Source organism: Hibiscus syriacus, unplaced genomic scaffold, assembly GCF_006381635.1.
Source record: "Hibiscus syriacus cultivar Baekdansim isolate YM2019G1 unplaced genomic scaffold, ASM638163v2 tig00110065_pilon, whole genome shotgun sequence".
NCBI classification, from domain to species: domain Eukaryota; kingdom Viridiplantae; phylum Streptophyta; class Magnoliopsida; order Malvales; family Malvaceae; genus Hibiscus; species Hibiscus syriacus.
In genome coordinates this window covers 3182637-3203156 of record NW_024062585.1, presented here as the reverse complement: position 1 = coordinate 3203156, position 20520 = coordinate 3182637, and the positions used below count along the sequence as shown (strand labels likewise).

Below are 20520 nucleotides of genomic sequence, written 5' to 3'. Positions count from 1 at the left end.
GGCATGGTATCGAGGATAACAAAGCCGGAACTAGTCATAGAAGGCTTTGTTGTTTTATCACGTGGTATACGTTTACGACTTGAAGCTAGCATCCAAGGGCCATAAAGATCACTACACATAGAGGTCCCGCATGCAACAGTAACTTCTTGATTTCCCACAATATTCTCCTCAGTTCTCGACTCATCCGTCACCTTATGATCACATGTGTCCTGAACGTGCCCATAAACACCATATCGGAAGCAAACGTTTTGCAGCCCTCTCATACTCCAACCTTTACAACAAAACCATCAATTCCAATACACGGAAGCAAAGTTTTATTGAGGTTCACAACCACTATCAGTCGAGCAAATTTGCCTCGTTCACCCATCATCATATTATAATCGATTTTAATAATTTTTCCAATCTCTGCTGCAAGGAGGCGAAACATAGATTTGGTGTAATACCGGTATGGGTGACCGGGTAGCCGAACCCAGAAAACAACCTGAGAGGGACGCCCATCTGCAGGGGAGAAAGAGCGGCTCCAAGGCTGAACTGTGAGATAACAGCCAAACACCATCTAGGGACCCTCTGAAAGAACCTTGTTATAATCCTCAATCCTGCCAAAACGCATCAAAAAATAATCGTTATCCAAATCCACCAGTTGAAGTTTACCCAGTGGCTGCCATAGTTGTTTAATTTTGTTGCATAACGCTCGATTAATTTGCAAAAAGTAGCCGGACGATAATTGTCCTTATATTTCGATCAACAGAGTCATGGACCCGATCCGAAAAATGGATCATATCTTAACTTTAAAAATATTTCTTTATTTATTAACTTAAGATAATAATAAAATTGATCTTTTAAGTTAATAAAAGAATAAAATATATATTTGAAGTTAATATAATAACAAAATATAATTTTAAATTAATAAAAAAATAAAATATATTATTTGAACATAAATTAATAACAAAATATATTTTTTAAATATATTTTATTATTATTCTTTTATTAACTTAAAAATATATATTTTGTTACTATCTTAACTTCAAATTATATTATTCTTTTATTAACTTAAAAGATGTATTTTATTATTACCTTAAGTTAATAATATGAAATTAAATTATATTTTAAACATTAAGTATACAAGATATATATTATATATTGAAAAACGTACAAAATCTAATACCCTTGGTTCAATGGTTATTCGGTCGTGTGTTAAATCAGGTGCCATTAGTTCAAATCCTCCAACACTGATATCTTTAATTTATTTTCTTGCAAACAGAGGGTGGCACTCATATTGGAGAGAATAAATTTAATGAATTAAATAAATATAATCATCCAAATATAGATTAACACATGTCACAATCTAATTAGATCAATAAATTTATTGAATTTATTTAAAGTTAGGATTAAATTGTCATTTTATGTAAGTAATAGCGATCAAATGTTTAATTATATAGAAATGTTTAACTGGCACTTCATTATCTCCGTTAAATTTTAATAGCATGTGACTTGATTGAATCATTTAAATAGTTAGGTAGTTTGTTTGATCAAATTGAAACGTTAGTGGTCAAAGTGGTTTTTTGACCATATTTTAGTGACACCTGGTAGTTTACTCATTATTTCTTTTATTTTTGATTATATTATTTTCTCGTAATGACATAACTTATCGATATTTTTATTTTTCAGGGATCTAAAACTCTTATTGAGTTGTATTATTAATTATGTATTATGTCTATTTAAAGAACTCATCTCCGCTATATGATCATTTTATACTATTTTTATTTATGAGAATTGTGACTACTAGAACCAATTTAGTAATCATGCTTAAGTTATGATTTACATTTATTTTCTCTAACATGTTATTTTTATGAGATTTCAATAAATTTAGAACATTTCTAACTGGTATATGAGACTTGATTACTCTCACTATGTTAGTAAATATTTTTGACAGTTGACTTGTGATGAATTATCTTATAAACTTTTGGTTCATATCATTATATCATCAATTAAATACATGTGAAAATAACAAATCAATAATATGTGTTGATCGTTAGTCAATTAACGTTGTTAGGTTAAAATGCTCCCAAAAAATAGATATGGGATAAAGTGATCATTTGAGCAAATGTTGTGTGCTTATTTTGTCATTATGACAACTTATAAATTAATATTTTTAATCATTTAACTTTCAAAAGTTATAAATTAAGCATTAAATTTTATATTTCTTAAAAATATAATATTTGATCATTAGGTGACGTCAGATTCTCAATTAATAAAAAGTATTTTATTTGATTCTTCAATTGTGATTAAAGTTTTATTTTAATATTTTTCCAATAATTTTAAGTAATAATTTTAAAAGAAAAAATGAAAAACATTTTTAAAAAATATATTTGTCGGAACCGTCTTTCGGGTGGACTTCGAATTGGGCTTCGACTTGGATTAAAATAGATTGGAGTCACCACCGATCATTTATTTTATTAAAAATGGGTTGATCGGATACGTTACCTTTATCTGATCTCTTACTAGTGATATGTCGGATCGGGAGTCGGTTACAGTCAAGGAAGGGTTAGCACCCTTGAGCTCCTTTCGGTACTACGTAATTTCCAGTTTTCTTCAATTAAGAAAATCGTAATTTAAATTAAAAGGTAAAAAATGACGATCCAAACTACTTACCTTTGATAGTTTGTGGAAATACCCTTAGGGTGCGTTTGGTTCACGGAATATAAGATTACCAGTGGGAATGTAAGATTACCAAGGAATAACATTACTGGGAATGTTGTATTTTGTGTTTGGTTGGCTTAGCAGGAATGTAAGATTACGTGTTTGGTTAAAGGAATAAAAGATTATTAGAATGTATATTTGACCAAATTATCCTAATTATATATTGTGTAATATTACAAGTTGGAAAATATTATATATTTTCTTAAAAAAATTAAATTCATAATATTTTATATTTTTTACAAAATTAAAATAAAAAAAAGTTTAATGAAAGGGTTAAATTTTATTTAAACCTTGAACTTTATATAAAATTTTAATTTAGATTTTTTTTGTAATCTAAATAATTTAAGGATAAATTTGTAATTTAACATTCGTAAAATTTTTATTATTCGATGACAGAATAAATATATTTTTGAAAAAAAATAAAAATTTAAGGGCATTTTAGTCCAAAACGCCGGTAATCCAACAATACCTAAGGAAAGGGAGGTAATGACATTCCCGGTAATATACCCCAAAAAATCCACTATTGGTAATCTTACATTACCGGGAATAGGATTCCCGGGCTAACCAAACGGGGGAATGTGGATTCCATTCCCATGGGAATCCCACATTCCCCAATCCAAACACCCCCTTAAAAAGTCGTGAAAAGAACATTAGGGGAAATGGTGAGGAAAACAAATAAAAATAAAGAAAATAAAATAAAATAAAGAAGGAAAACGAAACGAATAATCAAGAGAAAGATTAAAGATAAAAAAATAAATGGCATAATTAAAATGAATACAACAAAAAATGAAAGAAATAAAAAAAGGCAAATATATAATAAAATAAAATAATATAAATAAAGAGAGAGGAAAAATATAAAAAGTAAAAGGATAAATAAATAAAATTCAATGGAATAAATAATGAATGAATGAAACGAGAATATATATATTAAAGTATTACAAAGGAAAAATATTAATAATAGGTAAAATGAATATATATATATATATACATACATAAATACATAAAAAAAATATAATAAAATATAATTATAGATAAAATAAATAAGAGTGGTAAATAATAAGAAAAAAATACATATATAATATATAAAATTATAAGATGTAGTTAGATAAAGAAATAACAAAAAAGTTAATTAAAAATAATATATATGTATTAATAATAGGTATATAGATAAAATATATAAAAAATACGTATATATATATAAAATTACATAATATGAAATAAATAAAAGGATCAATATAAGTATTAAATTGAATTAAAAATAAGTTGGGTGGCTAAATTAAAAGAAAATCAGAATTAGAGATCGATTTACAATGAAATTAGGGCCAAAATAGAAGTTTCCAAAAAGATGGGGACCAAAACAGAATTTCCCCATTTTCACGTAAAAAACTCGGATCTATTAAGCAATGGGTCGGGTCGGTTGGCTTCACGAGTCGCATATTTAAGCTAATGTTTTGGCTTTATTTTCATTTCCTTCCTTCTCCACACCGAACCCCTCTCTTCTCTCTTCTTCTCTCCCCTTTCTCTAGTTTGTTCTTGAGATTCAAAAACGGCGCCGGCCGCCGTCAACGGCGACGAAAATGAAAAAATTTTTATTTTTTTTTGAAAGATATTCTTGCGTAGATTAAAAAAATCCAACTAGTTTTTTAAAACGAGCCTCGGGGGCTAGATCTAACGCCAATGATCTCGACTAGCCCCCATGTTCATCGGCATAAATGCTCCTTTTGGATTTTTACAACTCGAAATCAAAGAACAAGGAAGAAACTACATGCAACCCGCGGAAAAAACGAATCCAAAAGGTAAAAAACAATACCTTTATTTTACTTTGAAACTGTTACAAGATGATACGAACACTTTTGCGATTTGCTTTGTGATCTCGTGATTCCCAGTATGTAATCGTGCCTATTTCCTATGGAATCCGTGTGTGATTGAGTGTGATTACATTGGATATTTATAGCTTATGATTTTGGTGTTTGATTCATATTAGAACTCTAACTTCGTGGTGTTTGTTGGTGATGGGTGCCTTAATCCTCGGTGAATGGTTGCCTTGGAGCTATGCTCGCCGGAAAAAACGGTGATGCGAGAGAGGCGTACGAGATGAGGACTCTTCGGTCAAGGGATCTTGCGGCGCTGGGGAGTGAAGGCTTGCTAGGGTTTCTCGAGTCCCTACGTGTTTGGGCTCACATGCAGCTGGGCCTCGTGTAACAGGCCTGCAAATGTAACAGATATATATATATGTGTAAATATGTATGCACCATATGTAAAAAAAAAGTGAATAATATATTATATAATAAATTATAATGTAAATATATTATATAATATTAAAGGATAAAATTTGGTGTCTTCAATATTGAATTTCATAATTTTTTTGAAATTATAAATATATCTTTACAATTATATTTAAACTTATTAAATAAGAATTAAATAATTGAATCACAATATTTAATAAAAAAATTAACTTCATTTTCTGATAATTGAAATTATTAAATCTCAAAAATTATAATTTTACATATTTAATCATAACTAAATAAAAAATATTTATAAAATAATTTGATTAATTAACAATTAATTAATTTATAATTTTAAAAAATATTTTATAATTTTAAAAAGGAATTGTGAATTCAATATTTTTTTTAAAAAAATAGTTTTTAAAATTATTACCTAGAAATATAGAATAATTGGAAAAAATAAAATTTTAGTTATAATTGATGTGTCAAGTAATTTTTTATTAATTTAATATATCATTTCACTATTTAATAGCAGTTAAAGATGCAATAACTATTTTTATAAAAAAAATTAAAATTTAATATCCAATATAATTTTTAAAATCCGAAAAGATTATTTTAACATAATTTAACGATCTTTTAAAAGTTTTACCCTATAAAACCAATGGTGTATGTTTAACCTCCATTTTTTATTAATCTAAACGTGAATACAAAGTAGTATTTATAAAAGATTCCTAACTCATTTGATAATAAACGTTTAAACATCCTTAACCTACGCTATTTCTTTAATCAATGAGATAACTTAGTATAGTTTGATCTCCATTATAGAATTTCCTTGTTGCACACAAAAAAAATCATTTTGGAAATTATAAAAAAGTATTTTTACTATTAAAAAATATTTTTAGCTTCAAAAATAAAAAAAAAGCGACTAAAATGAATGAAGTAAAAATTAATTTTTGAGTAAATTATGCGTTTAGTTTCCTTATTGCAAACCAAAAAAAATTCATTTTGGAAATTATAAAAAAGTATTTTTACTATTAAAAATATTTTTAGCTTCCAAATTAAAAAAAAGTGACTAAAAAGAATTAACTAAAAAATAATTTTTGAGTAAATTATACGTTTAGTATTTAAATAATTATTTTTTTGTTTTAGTACCTAAACTTTTACTTTTTTCAAAATTATACCTAAGTTTAGTTTTTATTTTATTTTAGTATCTCGTCGTTAAAAATTTAACGCACTTCATTTTTATGGATAAATTACATCATTCATCACTCAATTATCTTCATAATCTTATTTTGGTACTAAAGTTTAAGAATTTTCAATTTAGCTACTTAACTTTCAAATTACTCATATTTTAATCACCATAATTTATTTATTAATAATTTTTGTTACAAGATATTTTGTATTATTATTTTATTAATACATAATTAAAAATTAAAAATAAATTTGAAAGTAGAGTGATTAAATTATGAGTGATTTGAAAGTTAGGTAATTAAATTCAAAAAATTAAACTTTAGTAACCATAATTGGAGTGAGAAAATAGTTGAATGACGAATAATATAATTTACCCATAAAAATGTGTCATGTGCAAATCACCGTTTTAACGGTGATGTACTAAAATAAAACAGAAAATAAATATTAGGTATGATGTTGAAAAAATTAAAAGTATTGGTAGTAAAATAGACAAACTTATATACGTAATTTACCCATAATTTTTTATAGTTAGATGGACAAAAAAACAGTGAAAATGTTGTGACTAAATATGCAATTTACTCATTTAAAAAAACTGCAGTGAACTGCGATATCTCAAAGCAAAACTGCAAAACCCTAATGATGTGGCCAACAAAAGCCAATGTAAGTCCTGAGAAGTATAACAGAATTCCTAAACAATGCTAAGTTATAGCAAAAGTTGTCTGTCTCAAACAATCAAAAGAAAAACTAAGAACAAAACCAAAACCAAACTGAAAACCTACAGAAATGTTTCTAGAAAACAAGATTTCATCGCTAAAAACCCACATCATGAACATAATGAAGAAGAAGGATTCAACCTTAAATCCTTAGCCCCTTCACATTCTCATGGGGTTCAGCCTTTGGGAAACCTTTACTTCAACCCAGGCTCTATAAACTCGTGAAACTCCGGCTTAGTTAATCTCCAAATCCTATTTGATGAGCTTGTTCTTGAAATTTTAGGATTTTTTTGAAGGAACCCATTTAGGTATGTTAGCTACTATTAGCAATTCTTTTATGTTTTCACTGTTGGTTTTTTGGTAAATTTTGAATCTCACGTTGGTTTTGTATAAGGAGGGGAGAAATTCTTTTGTTATAAATAGAGTCCTCATCCTCCTTAGTTTAGCATCCCACAAATATAAGTCTTTTTCTATATTAAAGGTTATTTGTACTCTTTCTCTCTCTTTGTAATATTTTCTTTATTAGTGAAATATTATTTTAGTAGTGTTCGAGGACTTAGGCATAATTTTGGTCTAACCTCGCTAAATTTTGGTGTTCTCTTTTATGTCTATTTAATAGTTATTGTCGGGTATAGTTGTTATTAATTATTGTCCTATTAAAATTACTTGTCTTGGTAGTTCTGTTTAAGGAGAGTGTGTTTTAAGAATGACCATTGTGACCCCTCCAATCTTTCTTGAGAATCTATCTTGGGGTGATTTTTAGTACAATCATTTTTACACTAGTCACCTAGATAATAGTTTTCAAAGTGAATTTATTATTGTTGGTAAAAATTAACCCGAATTCCACAACATTCACTAGCCATGAGCCGCTTTGGAGGAGTAAATGGACGATTTTTGTATGATCGATCATGGAAAGTTACTTACGTATCTACATTTTATCCTTAATTTGATGTTTCAGGGAGCACCCGTTTTTTTGGGTATGAGAGTAAGGGACTTCTATTCCGATTATTTGTTTCAGAGTTGGTTATGTGCTAATCTTGAAATAAAACCTGAACGGCTTGAAAGAGATAATATAATTTGAAAAAGAGGGATTAGTGTAGATGATTTCGTGACGAACTTCGAATAACCCAATAAGCCGGTTTTGTTGAAGGGTGTATGGATAATTGGGACGCATTGGGAAAGTGGGATAGAGATTTGGTTAATTTATGGGGATGTTCAGTTTGCAGTTGGACGGTGAAGATGAGGATAGAGGATTAGTTTAGTTATTCAGATCAGGTGAAAGAAGAGAGGCCACTGTACTTGTTTGATCCTAAATTTGCGGAAAAAGTTCCGACCTTTGGTTCAGAGTACGAAGTTTCAGTGTACTTCAGAGAGGATTTGTTTAGTGTTTTGGGTAATGAAAGGCCGGATTATAGGTGGATTATTATGGACCAGCTGGGTCTGGTTCATCCTTCCATGTTGATCCCAATTCAACACCTGCCTGATATGCGGTGATTAGAGGATTTAAGAAGTGGGTTTTATTCCGTCCTGATGTGGTTCCACCAGGGGTGCACCCGAGCCCAGATGGAGCAGAAGTGGCATGTCCTGTTTCGATAATTGAGTGGTTCATGAACTTTTATGGTGCAACAAAGGATTTGAAAAAGAAACCTATTGAGTGTATTTGTAAGGCTGGACAAGTGATCTTTGTTCCAAATGGATGATGGCATCTCCTGATTAACCTTGAAGAATCTGTTGCCATTACGCAGAACTATGTTAGCAGGTAGTGCACCCTCCCCCCTTTCTGTTTGCTTTTATTTCACAGTTTATGAAGACTCTCCAATTAGTCTCTGAGTTTAGGGTTGATATTAATAGAAAAAAAATCAGATCTGTTTAGACCTTTTTGAAGGCCATTTGGATAGACTTTAGGATTTAATGGCCTAACTGAAGAAATACTTGTAGAATCTAGAAACAGTCGTAATCATAATTTGGCATTTCCTCAACATTTAAAATAGCATGTTGAATAGGTTCTAAACTCTCTTACGAGTATTTGCACTTTAGTATGTCAAACCTGTGTTGGCACGACAGGCTGTTAACACAAAATATGTTTTTGACTTGCCACTGCAGATATCAATGATTCTTCACACTAATAAAAACATCCTAGGAAGGGAGGATCACATGGAGGAAGATTGCTAGGGAAATCTTGTAGCACATTGTTGTTGATGCAGAGTTAGGCTTCTTAGCTTTTGCAGCATGATAGCTTTATACGAAAATATGTCTTCAGAGAGAGAGAGAGAGAGGAATGCCTGTGGCTAAAATGAAGAAGAGGTGGGTCTATAATATATATATATATATTCTCTTATTTTAATCAGTTACAAAATTTTCAGGCGTACAATCCATGCGTTAAGTGCTTAACCAAACAATTAAATCTTAATCTAACCGGAAAGATAAGAGTGTATTTGGACCTTTCTATATCTTTGGCTCTTGCTTGATGTATAAAGTCCAATTCAGTTATAGGGTTTAAGGGTAATAAAGCAAAAATATTTTAACTAATTAAAACTCGAAAGATATTTAACGAAAAAAATTATTGCTTTTTTGGGTCAAGGATAGTAGAAATTAATTTTTTTACTCATGGAAGTTGTTAATATATTTTTCTTGATTTTTAATTAACATATCCATTAAAATTTGAGCAAATAACGAGTCTGATCTTTGATATTCGTACTCGAGTCCATGTAACATTAGTTATAGACTGAGTTAAATTTTAAAGTTAGGCTTTTGAATGTTGTTATAGTGATTGATATTTTGTGATAAAGAGAAGGTAATTTTAACCTGTTCTAGGTAAGTACATATTACAGTAGAGTTATTGAGTTATTATTGAAGAAACTGAATTTTATCTTAATTGCTGTATTAGCACATTTTGATAGAATCAAAGAGCTTAGACGAAAATACTAGTTTCATTTATGTAGTTCTTGATACTTACAACACCCATAGCTCACTATTACTTGTTATGGCTTCTTAGCTATAAATAACACACATTTTGCTCCCACGGCTGTTCGTCTTAGCAAGGGTATCTGCATGAGTTGCCTTACTACCTGGACCTACAGATTCATGAGGCATCTGCATTCATCATACAAAAATAATGAGTTTTAAAGTACAAGAATTCAACAGATGCAGTATTATTGTAAAAAATGGAGTGAATCACTCATATTTCATAGGAAGGTTATACGTTTATATATACAACAGTAGGCTTATCTTCGGAAACTCTTGTGCTAGGAAGTAGCTTATTCTAGGGAAGAATTAAATCCCTTAAAGTTAGGATTGAAGACTATTTACAAGATCCTAGTTAATCACATACTCTTCCTAAATTAGGAATCTATTTCTGACACTCTCCCTCAAGCTGAGAATGGATATTTTCCATTTTCAGCTTGCTGTCAGTTTATGAAAATACTTTCGATGTAACCCTTTGGTAAGCATATCTCTATTTGATCTTCAGTAGACATAGGGTGTACAAATTAGGCCACTGTCTAGTTTTTCCTTTATGAATGTTTGTCCACTTCAATGTGCTTCGTCCTATCATGTTGAACTGGGTTATGCGCTATGTTGATGGCTGATTTATTATCAAAAATATAGTTTCATTGGACCTTCCCACTTGACCTTCAAGTATTCAAAGATAATTTTCAGCCATAATAACTCACAAATCCCAAGTGCCATTACCCTAAACTCAACTTCTGTACTTGATCTAGCCACAACATTTTGTTTTTTGCTCAATACAGTTTCATTGGACCTTCCCACTTGACCTTCAAGTCTTCAAAGATAATTTTCAGCCATAATAACTCACAATCCCAAGTGCCATTACCCTAAACTCAACTTTTGTACTTGATCTAGCCACAACGTTCTATTTTTTGCTCCTCCAAATCACAAGATTTCCTCCCAAAAGGTGTAATACCCTGAGGTTGATCTTCTGTCCACTATGGACCCTGCATAGTCAAAATCAGTATAGCTTCTAGAATTAAAGTTCCCTCTTTCTTTAAAAAGAATTCCTTTGCCTGGTGTGCCTTTTAAGTACTGTAGGATTTGAATAACATCCTTCAAGTTGAGTCTTTAGGATTGTGCATGAATTGGCTCACAATTCCCAACTTCATAGGCAATATATGGTTTGTGTGTGACAATATATAATTTTCCTACCACCTTTGATAGGAGCCTCTGTCAACTGCTATACCCTCTGTATCACCAAGTTTATGGTTAGCTTTTATTGGTGTCTCTGCTGGTTTGCATCCCAATTTGCCGTTTCTTCCAACAATCTAGGGTATAATTTTACTGAGATATGAAGATTCCTTGCTAGAAGTGCCACTTCATACCAAGGAGGTATTTTAATCTGTCGAGCTCATTGACCTCGAATTCCTTCACCAAACACTTCTTTAAGTCATCCATTCCTTTCAAGTCATCCCCTATGACTATGATATCATCTACATAGATTAATGGACAATTACTCCCTTGAATTTGAATGTTTCACAAATAAGGTATGATCACCTTGACTTTGCTTATAGCCCAGCTTTAGCATTACTTTGGTAAACCTACCAAACCAATCTCTTGGGGACTGTTTTAGCCCATACAATGCCTTTTTTTAACTTTCACACTACTTGCTTAGTGCTTGGACTGAATCCTGGTGGAACAACCATTTATACTTCCTCTTTAAGATCTCCATGTAAAAGGTGTTTTTATTGTCAAATTGTTGTAGCTTCCACACTTGGTTAGCAGCTAAAGAAAATAGAATTCTCATAGTGTTCATCTTGGCAACTAGAGCAAACGTCTCGATAGTCTATACCATACATTTGAGAGTACCTCTTGGCTTCCAACCTTACTTTGTACCTCTCTGTAGAACCATCTGATTTGTACTTCACTGTAAATACCTATACACCCCACTGTCTTTTTCCCTTCTGGCAATGTTATCAAGTCCCATGTCATGTTCTTCTCAAAAGCTTCCATCTCAACATGCATGACATTATTCCAATTCTCATCTTATAATGTCTCGGATACATCTTTAAGAATGTAATGTTGTTTAGGATAGTAAAGAAGGTCTTGTGGTTATGAGATAAGTTATTGTAACATGAATAGGTACCTAGGGTTTTTTATGCAAGCTTTTTTCCCTTTTCTAATTGCAATAGGAAAGTCAAAATCCCTTTAATCAATAGGTTCATCAGAACTTTCAGTGACAGTACTTTGATCAATATAGATTTAGTAGTTTACCTCAGTTTGTATAGGAGAAGAGGATGATTGAACCTACATTAGTGCATTCCTCCTTGAGTATCATTAAAGGAAGTGTATATCCTGAGCCCTTTGATGAGGTTTTTAGGATTAGTTTCTGTAGATTTTGTGGAGTTTTTGTGGGATTATGTTGGGATAAATCAGATCTGGCTGGTAAGCAAGCAACTAGCTATTAGGAGTGGCTGAAGGAAAATCAAGAAGTGGTTGGACAAGAAACAGATCTTTGTTCTTATCTTCTTTGAATGAAATCTCCCCATGAAGATAAGGACGATGAAGTAATTTTCCTGTTCTACAAAGGTAACATTTACAGAAACAAAATGTTTTCTTATAGGTGGATGAGAGTGTTTGTACCCCTTTTGGGTGGAAGAATAGCCTACAAAAACACATTTTAATGCTCTTGGATGAAGTTTTCCCCTATTTGAGAGTGAATGAACAAAGGAAACACAATCGAATATCTTGGGCTTAAGATTAATTGAGGCATTAAAGTTTGGAAAGAACTTTGGTTAAGATTTGAATGGGTCTTTTGAAATCAAGGACTTTTGTAAGTAATCTATTTATCATATAGGTAGCAGTTAACAAAGCTTCCTCCCAATACTGTTTAGGAACATTTTTTTTAACAAGGGCTTTAGTGATGGCAAGGATATGGCCATTTTTTCTCTTAACTACTCCGTTCTATTGGGGTGTATTAACACAGGAAGACTCATATATAATATTTTTTCTTGAAAATAAGGTGATAGGATTTGGTTGAAGTAATCACTAGCATTGTCTGATCGGAATATTTTAGCCCTAAATTGGGTTTTGATCATGATATAAAAAGTCTTAAAGACGAACTTACCTCTAACTTATGTTTTAGGAGAAAGATCCAAGAAACTCGGGTACAATCATCATGAAGGATACAAACCAACGAGCTACATATATATTTGAAACTGTAGATGCCCCCCAAACATCACTATGGATGAGAGTAAAAAGGTTGGGGTTTTTTTTGTTACTTACTAGAAAGGAAAAGCGTTTATTTTCGCTAGTTCACAGATATCACAATGGAATTCTTTAACATTTAATTTTTTGAAATAAGCTTTATAACTTAAAAGACGGATGACTAAGGTGAAGATGATGAAGCTATATTTAGTATTTATTGGTTGGGATTCTGACAGAAGGGACAATGGTGAAGAACTCAAGGCACTAACTGGTTCACCGGGTTCTTCAAGATAGTATGGGCCATTGGCTTTTTTGGTACATTCAATCATCCTCCGTGTTTTTTGTTCATGGAAAATACATTGGTGGGGATGGAAGAACATAATAATTTGTGTCTTTGGTGATTTTCTGGATCGAAATAAGGTTAGTGAATAACTTAGGAACGTGATGAACATTTTTTAGTGTAGGGTTTTACTTATAACAATATCCCCTTTACCAACCACTATTATAGTGTGTCATTTGCCATTGTTATTTTCTTATTGTTAGGACATGGTGTATAAGTGACAAATCTAAGTGATGAATTAGTCATATGGTATATAGCCCTTGAGTCAATTACACATGAGCTTTGGGTAAGTGTACCAGAGAATTTAGAGTTTTGAGAAGAGGATATACCTGAGAAACCATACTACAAGTACTTGTTTGAGGAGGGTTTTTCCAGAGACCCTAGCAGGTTCTTAAGTTTTTCAATCTCTTCTCTATAGAACTCAGTGGCAATTTTATATAATCTTCAGCAAGTTGTTTTGTTGCATATACATGTCCTTGCCCCTTTTCTAAAATATTTCTATTTGTTGTTTGAGTTTCCAATAAAGTTTCCAACGCTTCTCTCTTGTGCAACAAGGTTTCTTACAATAGGTGCACCATAGAGAGTCCTAATTTGCTGCTTTTGTCAACTATGTTCGCCTATTATCCATTAATTAATTGTGTTATATATTTCCTTTCAGTTACCGTCCTTATGACCAGGGATGAACTCTCCACTTTTTTTTTCGATCACTTCTCTTTTTCCTTCCTCAGCACGTATGATTGCAATCACTTCATTTAATGAGGGCAGATTTTCATTTCCAAGAATTTGGACTCTTACTCATCAAAATCAATATTCAGTCCAGCAAGAAAATCATACATTCGATCTTTTTCTACAAACCTTTTTAGGATGGGCATCTTCGCTGCACCTCATTTGGATACATTATAATGATCCATCTGTTGCCACAAGTTCTATAGTAGGTTGGAGTATTTTGTGATTGATCTACTGTCTTGTTTGGTAGATGAAATTTTAGTCTTGATTTCATAGATCTGAGCTGCATCTCGAACCTTTGAATAAGTTTGTTTCACTGCCTCCCATATTTCTTGGGTTGTGTTTAGGAATATGCACGTATCGTTGATTTCTTGAGCTATGGAATCCCATAATCAGGACATTACCAGTGAGTCCTATTCATCCTAAGCGTCGAACCTAGGGTCTTATTTTTTAGGTTCATACCCAAGTAAATGGCTTAACTTTCCTCACCCCTTTAGGAACATACGAACTAGTTGAGACCACTTAAGGTAATTCTTTCCATTCAACCTATAGATGTTTGTATGTTCTGCAGTCCCCCGTTGAAGTAGAATAATTACCTTCATTCACTGTGACTCTTGAGCAGTTTCAGAACTGTTAGTGTCGACTACTTCAACCATGTTTCTCTTGAGTCAATATTATGCACTTAAAGAATAATTTTGGGAAAAACAAGGAACTGTTATAAAAGGAATAACAAAGTCTAGAAATGAGCTACACATGCTCTGATACCATTGTTAAAATGTTAATTCACTTGTATTTTTATAGAAATGTTACACGTTATATATACAAATAGTATGTTTATATTAGAAAACTCATATGCTAAGAAAGTAGCTTATTCTAGGGAATAATTAATCTCTTAAAGTTAGGGATTGTAAGACTATTTACAAGATCATAGTTAATTACATAATCTTCCTAAATTAGAAATCTATTTTCTAATATTTATGCCTAATCCTTTGGAAAATCCAACCAATCTTCCCCTGTGATCATATGCGAGGCTATACCATGTTTAATTGATTCATCTATGTTTAGTACGAGTTAGTCAATGTTAGAAACATTATTATATTGTAATTTCGAGTTCTCTATTTTTTTCCACTTTGTTGTCTTAGTTAAAAGTTAACATGCATACTATCGGCTAAAAAAATAGGTGACTGATATATATATATATATATATATATATATATATATACATATATATTCCCTTCATATTGCAGAAGAAATTTGTTAAATGTTCTCAATTTTCTTAAGAAGTGGAATGCGAGTGAGGTTATTTCAGGGCTGAAACAGAATAAACTTGCATGAAAAGTTTAAGAATTCTATAGAGGCTTCTTTCCCTGGAATAATTGATGCACTGAGTCTGAAAGCAGAGCAGGAAAAGGCTCAGTAGAAAAAGCTTATTTTTGGGATTCAGTAATTGATTCCAAGGTGAGTTCTTTCAAGTTCTCTTTCAATTGACATGATCGTATGAGATGGCGATCCAACCCCTCTTTCTATTGGCATTTGTGTCATTATACTGTGGAAAGTCATTCTTGAAAGAGTATTATGATCCCAGGAACATATGATGTACACGCCACTTCTTCAGCTCCTCAATCGATGCGTGAGTCATCACCGACAATCCCGAGCCACCGATGTCATCAACAGAAGCCCTACAGTGACAGATCAGTCAACAACAACACCCAAATCAGAGCAAATCAGAGAAAAAAAAAAAATACAAATCTAAACCCGAAAATCAGGATTTTCCATCAACTCAAATGAAATCACATTCCCCTATTGCTAGATATCATCATGCCATCAACCAAGGGAGGATTATAAGCAAAACACAGAAAAAGAAAGAGGGGATTCGGGGAAACCATTCAAAGAAAGAGAAAGAAAAAAACATATTCGAAGGAAAAAACAAAAACAAATATCAAAACAAAATAAACCATTCGACAGAGAAATAGAGCTTACCCTTTTTCGACCACTGTCGCTACTTCATTGGACCAGAAACTGTTCGTTTTCGAAGGTAAATGTTTGTTTCTTTATGTGATGGTGGGTGGGTAACTCGTTTCTTAGGTTTATTTTAGAGGGAAAAAGAGGAAGAGAGGAGAAAAGGGGTCTTAGGGGTTTCAGTTACCCCGCTGTCGCCTTCGATATACGGCGATCGGGTTGTGTTGTCCTTCCTCACGGCGGGAAGCGAAGAGGCAGAAGAAGAATGGAGAGAGTTATTTTATCTCTCTCAGGCTGAAACATAACAAAAGATGGAAATGGAGTTGAATGGTCGGTTGGAGTGAAATTTTGGGTATTTATCTGACCTGCAATTCGACGTCGTTTAACATGGGAATGGTTCAACGTGTTTTGGGTTAGGGGATAATGGCAATTTTGGTCCTCGTATCTTTGTAATCTCAGCCTGCGTATTCTGATCTTTTGGGGAAAATTGTGTTTAAGCCCCTCTACGTTTGTAAATAATCATTTTTAGTCATTAATGAATCTTTGTGTTATCTTGTTTTAAGCCTCTATTTTTCCAGCATTTACATTTAAGTTACCATCATATTTATTATGCAATGTTTGTTGATATTCAAATCTGGCCATGTGTTTTCTGATTCTTTTGTTTTAGTCACTATTTAATGTAAATATATTTAGGTATAATTATTATCTACTCCCTTATGTTTTTGGTTTGTTTCATTCCAATCCTTAATGTTACTTATGGGTTATTTTAGTTTCCTGCGCCTGTATTATTTAATTTATATGATATTGGTTTTGTTTTTTATAATTACTGTGTAGCCTTTCAAGTTTTTGCTAATGCTATTTTGGTCCCTTATTTATGTGCATTGTTTTTGAAAATATGAAAAATCAGAAAATTTCATGGTGAGGGTAATCTACAAAGATATTTCCCAACTACAAGGGAAAATATCTTTTCTAGGATTATTCGCACAAAGGTTTTATTTGATAATTTTCTCTGCTTAAAGTTTACTTGTTTTAATTATTTTTTACCTCTTTTCATTTTTATTTTATTTTATTTATTTTTGAAAAATATGAAATAACATCATTTTGTGAGGGGAATCTATGAAAAATTCTCCTAACTATAAAGGAAGTGCATTTTCAAGGATTGTTCGTACAAAAATGACGCATTTTCTCTTATAAAATAATTATAATATTTTTATTCTACACAAATATTTTGGGCTATTTAATCTTTTTAATCTATTGCAGTCCTTATTTTTTTTTTTTTAAATTAACACTTATTTAAGTAAACTTTAATAAATAGAAGGATCATAATGTAAATATATTTTCGAAGTTTGTAATTCTCAATATTAAAACAACATATAATCGTTTAGGTACCAAAATTTTGGGCATCGTGGGGGTGCTCATTCTTTCACACACGTAATCGACTCTCGAACTCTTAAATATGAATCTTTGGTAAAACGCATATCATTTTTTTTATTTAAGGTTCCCAACCTACCTAACTTAGAGGTTGGTGGCGACTCCAAAATCAAATTATTTTCAAAATTATATTTCATCGCCTTTCCTCAAAAACCCATTTTTTTTAAGTCTAACGGGTCCCTCGGAGAGATGTTATGACAAAAAAACATTATGATTTTTAGATTATTTTTAACTTTTTACATTTTTTACGAATTTTTTTGAAGTTTTCAAACTTTACAAATATTATGTATCATGTAAAATGTTCTTAGAATATCTTTTCTTTTCTTTTTTGTAACGAAGAAATTGGTTGAAATTTCTTTGTCATGCACTACAAAAAGTTTCTCTATATTAAACCTTTAATAACAGAATTAATATTTTTTAAATATTAAAGTGATAATAAATATAATTCTGACGTCAAAATGACCTATAATAATGAATATTGCCTCACAAATTCTCCTTCTAGTGACAGAATATTAACCCATTAATGAAGGCAATAAATGAAAAAGTAGTCGATGCTATTTACTGACAAAAGATTTTGGATAAACTACACCCGTAGCCACTTAATTACGAGGGGATTTTAATTTGTTTTATGAATGTTTTGGCTGGTATACATTTTGCATGAATAGAAAATCCTAATCCAAAATAAATAAATCGGTTTCTATTGTCAATCAATTCAGTGATTAATGTGCCGCTCCAAATTCTAGTTGTATCGTCTCTATCAGGTTTGAGGGATCACATATTTCCTTGTTTCAATTGAGTATGAGATGATCAGCGAGAGTGAATGACATTGGTTTATATCAAAATTCATATTACCTAGAAATTTTCTCATTTTCTTAATTACATTGCAGTTATATTGTATCATACCTGATATTTGGTATTATTACGTACTGCTGATCCTTTGAACGGCACAAAGTGGAACTCTTTTCTCAACTTCATTCTCGTGGTCTCCCAAGAAATAGGATGAAAACTCCATAGACAATTGGATAAAAAATGGAAATGCATGACTTGGAGAGCAAGAAACCTTGATACATGGTATGTAAAATAATAATGATAACATGTTTAAGTTGAAGAAAGAAGAGTATAGTTATGGCTTCATATGTTGATGTTCCGAATCAGTGTCGGGTGCCCGCCGGAGTTCCCCCAAACACTTCAGTAGGCGACCAGATTACCCCGGTGAAGTGATCGAGGGAACTCCAGAGGACAGCCGGCTCTCTCTGTCTTCCTTGTGGTTAGATGCTTAGGAATAGAAGGGCAACCTCCCTATTTATAAGTGCAGGTGGCCCTTGAGGAAATAGGACTGGGATTAGATATGAAATCCACGTATGGCAAGTTTCTAGAATCTAGTCATAAATATGGCGTTTGGGGGATTAGAGATGATGAGATAGAGCAAATTGTTGAGCTTTCCCCACACCTCTTCGTCACTCGTATCGTTTTCATAGTTCAAAAGGTTCTACATGCATTGGCCTTAGTAACTTAGGAGTGTATGTATGCTTTTGACAAGACATTAAATAAAAGGTAAAGGATACAAATGGTCCATCGACTGCGTTGCTTTGTTGGCTCATCCGATTATTAAAAGTTATAAAATAGTCCTTTCGACTACTGAGACACTATTTTGTTGAGTCCTCCGACTATTTAAAGTTATAAAATGATCAATCGACTATTTATATGTTCCAAACTCATCCTTTTTCGTTAAAAATATATTGACATTGACCTTGATGTTAACCTGCTTACTAGGATATGATAAAATTATATTTTAATGATGTCTACTGGAATCGTTGTTGCTTTCAAGTACTAACTCGACGACATAATGTTTAAAGCATTGACTCAATGGAACAATGTAAACAGAGACTCGATCTACAAAATACAACTCAAACGGTTATGGGGTTAGATTTTATCATATCCTAGTGAGCAGGTTAACGTTCAATTCAGTCGGCCACTAATATTTTAACAAAAATGGATGAGTTTAAAACATATAAACAGTCGGGTGACTATTTTTGTAATTTTTAATAGTCAGTGGACTCAACAAAGTATCGTTTTATAGTATGAGAATCATTTTATAACTTTTAATAGTTTGAGTATTCAACAAAAGAATAACATATAGTCGGGGACCATTTGTATACTTTACCCTTAAATAAAAAGGTTCCATTAAAATACTAGATTTCAATCAACGGCTTCTATGATTCTATGAAAATGCTAGTTAGAGAATTGATGTATATGGCCAAATTTCATGCAACTTTAAACCACAAAATCTTTCATACTATTAACAACAAATGAGATAAGCAAACATCAATAATTATCCATGTATTTCAAGATTCATTAATAAACTGCTTTACCTCTATGAAAACATGGTATGACAATTCTCGGGCAAGTGAAGATAGACGCAACTATGGGACAATTGAGAGGTAAAGAATCCAAGTGGTGTCTATACAATCTTCTTTTGTCAAATATCGATTTTGCCGGCTCGAATCCTAACAAGAATCTGAAGTATTGCAGATGCTAAAGAGATTTCACTTGAAAAAGGTTGCCAAGTATACAAAACTGTGTTATTATTCCCTTTATACTTGTGAAAGGTGAAAAGAAAAAGGTTATAAAGACAGACCCTTTATTTCATACCCTTTCTTCTCCCTCAAATATGGGCCGGTTCATTTCGAATAACATGAAAGCTATGAAATTCAAAACATGTCAATACCTAAACTTAGTGTACCCTTGCCTATTTATACAGCGAACCCTGTGCATAAATACACCGGGAAACCATAGCATGGGCAAGAGATGTTAGTTAGGGATCGACTGAAGGTAGGTGGAAGCAAATTCTCCTATATTTTAGATTTTTTTAAATATTTTATATTGATAATCTACTTTTATCCCCTAAAACTTTATAAGTTCGCCCCCTCTAACATAAAGTTTTATGTCTATCCCTAATGTCAGTCGTTCCCTCGAGTTTCCCTGGCCACTTCATTGGGTCTAATTTAAGACCCTTAACTAAGGAAATTTTGTGTCACCGAAGTGTTTTGGGAAACTCTAGGAAGGAGTTGACGCTGGA

At 31.9% G+C, this 20520-nt stretch overlaps 1 pseudogene; it reads left to right on the top strand.

The window, feature by feature from the left end:
• The first annotated feature begins 7712 nt into the window (after positions 1-7712).
• On the top strand, positions 7713-15539 carry LOC120214579 (annotated as a pseudogene).
• The last annotated feature ends 4981 nt before the right edge of the window (positions 15540-20520 follow it).